This window comes from Etheostoma spectabile, chromosome 13 (genome assembly GCF_008692095.1).
Source record: "Etheostoma spectabile isolate EspeVRDwgs_2016 chromosome 13, UIUC_Espe_1.0, whole genome shotgun sequence".
NCBI classification, from domain to species: domain Eukaryota; kingdom Metazoa; phylum Chordata; class Actinopteri; order Perciformes; family Percidae; genus Etheostoma; species Etheostoma spectabile.
In genome coordinates, this window is record NC_045745.1 from 17616754 (window position 1) to 17620816 (window position 4063).

General features: G+C 39.1%; 1 pseudogene; it reads right to left on the bottom strand.

The window, feature by feature from the left end:
• Window positions 1-2588: 2588 nt before the first annotated feature.
• On the bottom strand, window positions 2589-3618 carry LOC116701013 (interferon regulatory factor 2-like; annotated as a pseudogene).
• Window positions 3619-4063: the final 445 nt, after the last annotated feature.

A 4063-nucleotide genomic window follows, 5' to 3' on the forward strand; every position in this document is an offset into this window, starting at 1 on the left:
GGATGTGTGGGGCCATATAAATGTAATTTCTTCCAAGAGAGACCCTTGGAAATTGCACTCGAGAGGGAAAATGGTTTGCTTAAACAATGGTGGTCGAGTTTTAATCACAGATCACATACAGGATACATCTCTTCACACAAAAATGTAAAGCCCTTCATAATAAGGGAGCATTTCCATTCAAATTTAGATTTTATTTTATAAAAATACACACAAACAAAAAACTATAATACATAACTTGTTTACAACTGCTTGAAGCAAAAATACTGTTAAATTTGAAGTTGAGCTGTCACCAAAGGTAAGAGTTATAATGCTATTCCTATCCCTCACCTAAATCTACTTAACGAAAACTTGATATATGTATAATTACTCCATTTTGAGTAATATCGGCTACCGCGTATGTATTTTGGCTGAATATGATATATACATGTCTTGCCTCAACAAAAACAATTGCTTGGCTACAATTGTCACAAGAAACGTGAGCACCCAAATCCCTTGAACCAGCCAATACATAGAATTACATTGTGTGAGTCTCTCTAGCACAGCAGTGCATTAGAACTTCACAGAAGGTTGAGGGAGATGAGGCAGTTGTCTGAACTGCTTTGGAACGTCAGACACATGGTGTTATAGTTAAAGTGTAGACTCCTCCGCCCCATCAGGTCTGGAGGATATGATGATGGTGGTGATGGGGGATTCAACTGAGAAAAGGCTACAATGAATATTGGGTCAGGATGATTTATAAAAGTCCAGTGTCAAAGATCCTGTCCTAAAATTCGAGCGCGTTTTCATGTCTGTTTGACAAAAGCTGTTCCATACGGTGTCTGTGGAATCTATGAAGTCTGAGCCCAAAGTTGTGTACTGCGCAAGTCGTACTAGGTATCGGCTGTAAAACAACAGAAATCCAATGTAAGGACAGTGCAAGAAGACACATTACTCTATATATTAATACTAAACATTTCCAAAAGGGACATTTTCATCCCTGTTGTACAGTTAGTTTTGAGATGGTGTACTTGACCGTGGCTTGGATATTTACCAGGATAGAGACTCTCTAGCAAAGAGGCTTGAATATTACTTATGGTATCACTATTATTTTAATTACTCTTCAACTTTGTTGCCACTAGAGGAAATGTAGGATCCAGTAATTTGACCCCCCTAAAAGGACGGCAAGTCAGGACATCTCAGACTGCTGCTGTTATATGCTGTCTTTTGTGCGCAATATTGGTGGAGTACCCTTTTAATAACAATTTATGCTAGAAACTTTAAAAGCCTGTTTTAAAATAACAGTTAGTCTTTATACTAGGTTAATTAAACTTTAGGTGTAACATTTTTGAATGCATACCGCTATGAAGGCAGATCATTCTAACACCCATGTCTTTCTACATGCAGAATTGTTTAATATGTGTTAGAAATACACAGTGTTTCACCCTAAACAACTTTTATATAACATGTATTTACATCTACATTTTTCTTATGGTATTTCTGTATCAGCAACATTTACCTAAGAAGATCACTCCACTGGCTCCCGGACTGGTGCTGCTTCATGCTCAGGAACCCCCTGTCGTCTAAACTTTTGGTCACTCCAGCTTGATTCTTTCCCCAGTTGCTGGCAAATCTGAAGAGCAACACTGGACTGAGTATCGCTATATTTATTTGTGACAACTTAAGTTTCCCCACACCAAACGTCTTATCGTATTGTTTTGGGTATTTATACACAAGCCAAAACAGCCAGATAAGACAACATGGGTATTCCTGTCAATGAAAAATGCATCTTTTAAGAGTAGAAGCTGAGGCCATGTTTACCTGGTAATTGTCGTCTGCGTAGTCGTAATCTGGAAAATCACAGCAAAGAGAGAGGTAGAGAAAGAGAAGGGGTCATAAGTATGGCTCAGTGATCGTGTTTTATGCTTAGTTTCACTGAAGTTAACCTAAAACTATGTGTTGACGGTATGCCATATATTTTGTTGTCTTACACCGGAGTTGTGTCAGGTGAAACTGCAAATCTCTGATAGAGAAGTCGCTTGAAAAGCTTCCAGGGCCGATTTCAACTGACAAGACCAGTCTGGAACCTCAGATGAAGACAACAACCAAACCTGCAAAGGATGGAAAACAAGTAGTAATATAACTTGTTGCTCTTGCTTTGTTTGTGTAGTAGTTATGTTTTACTCATTTGACAGTTTTGTGAAGGCCACTGGAATTAACAGTTAATCGTTTCTCACCTTGCTCCCAGTGTGCACTGTGCTGTCGACTGTGTTCTCCTGAGTGGACAAATGTCTTCTGTTGTTGACACATCCATGGGAGACTGATCTCGCTGCAGTCCGTGTCTTCCTCTACCTTACACATGAGCTCGGCACAGACAGTAAAGCACATTCAGTGAGATTTGGAAATTGCATGAGGAAAAAAAAAAGGTTTTTGGCAGCTGTATTCTCGCTGCTGCAGCAATGCTATTATCACATTATTTTATAATAGATATATTTTATTATAGTAATATATTTAATTATAGAACTCAGACAAGTTAATGTAAACATAATCACCCACAGGCAAATACCACTAAAGGCAACATAGAAAGTAAATGGCCAAAAGTATAACAGTATTTACCTCTGTCTCTCTCTACTTCGTTTGCTTGCTTTGCTTCGTTTACTTGAAGGACGAATGAAAGACATTTTGGGTCACTTAAACAGCTCACTTGGTTATTGTATACAATGACTTCATGATTAATGAGAAAAAAAAAGAAAAAAAAAAATCAGCAGCTAGCAGACGCTGCAGGCTGTTTTTAACTGCTTGCTCATTCCTGTCAGTTTTCTCACCCAGATTTTGGGCTAGCAGGCAGCATCCTGAAGACGCGCAACCGCTTGGTGGCCTTTGTTATGCCTTTGTCTTCACTCTCCTCGATGTCTGGCAGTGAGTTCATTGCACGCGAAAGTTGGCGTTCTTCCACGTCTTTGGGTTCCCAGGTCGCCTTCAACATATTTCCCTGCAATGTGTACATTTAGTTTAGTTCATTATTCCTTTTTCTACACACGTTTATATATGTGCAGAGTTTGCATATTGTGTTCAACTTGCTCACCTGTGTGGATGGCCCACGTTTTAAAACGAACATGCTCATTGTCCAGCTCCCAGCCGTGTCGAGCTGCATGCTCCAGGGGACTGCAAACATTTTCTTATCCTTCCAATACAAAAAAAAATACTAAGATGGAGGGTTTACATAGAATAAACTCAAATATAAACCACATTCAATAGTGCACGAGGCTGCCATTCGAACTTCAAACATGTCTTTAATTTATGCAAAAGAAATAAAAATAGTTTTTTGGTTTAAAAAGAATGCCATGTTACCAAATGTTTTCATTTTAATTTCTATCTCTCACTTAGTATTGTGCTTCTAAGAGTAACATGCAAAAGAACACGTGACAGATCACTTCCTTGTCCAGCAATGTTGAGCTTCGACTCTCCCTACCAAATCATTTCAGAATCTCTTTCTGTCCTCATTTCAATTTACTAACTACACCTTTCAGTAAATACCATTTCCATACCACCCATTAATTTGTTTCAGGAGAAATAAACCTCTCACCTTGTCCACCCAAGTCAGACCCGAGACAGAATGGACTCGATCTGCTTCTCCAGCCATGGCCTCTCCTCATCCTTACGACAGGGCGGTCATGTTTGCCTAAATATACAACAGTAAGGGAGTTTTTAGCTAAGTGAGAATGCAGTGTGCATCAGTGAGAGGAAATTAACTACAAAGATATGCCTCCAGTTTAGATTTACGACTTCCTTGCTAGCCGCGCGGAGGCAAATGGGTCACTCACGGCCAGGGCATGCAGGCGAAGAGGGGGCGTTTATCAAAAGACATGACCAGCACATGCATGCATGCTACTATTAAGAAAGTCACAATAAACGTAAATTCATTTCCTGATTGTAGTTTATTTGGCTTTTCATTTTTGTTACAATCCACACATGGACTTATTGTGCAGTCCAAAAGTTGAAAACCAAGAGTGTAATGAAAAAAAAAAAAAAAAAAAAAACTGCAACCTAAAAACTGCACTATACCAACAGGATACATCGGAGACGC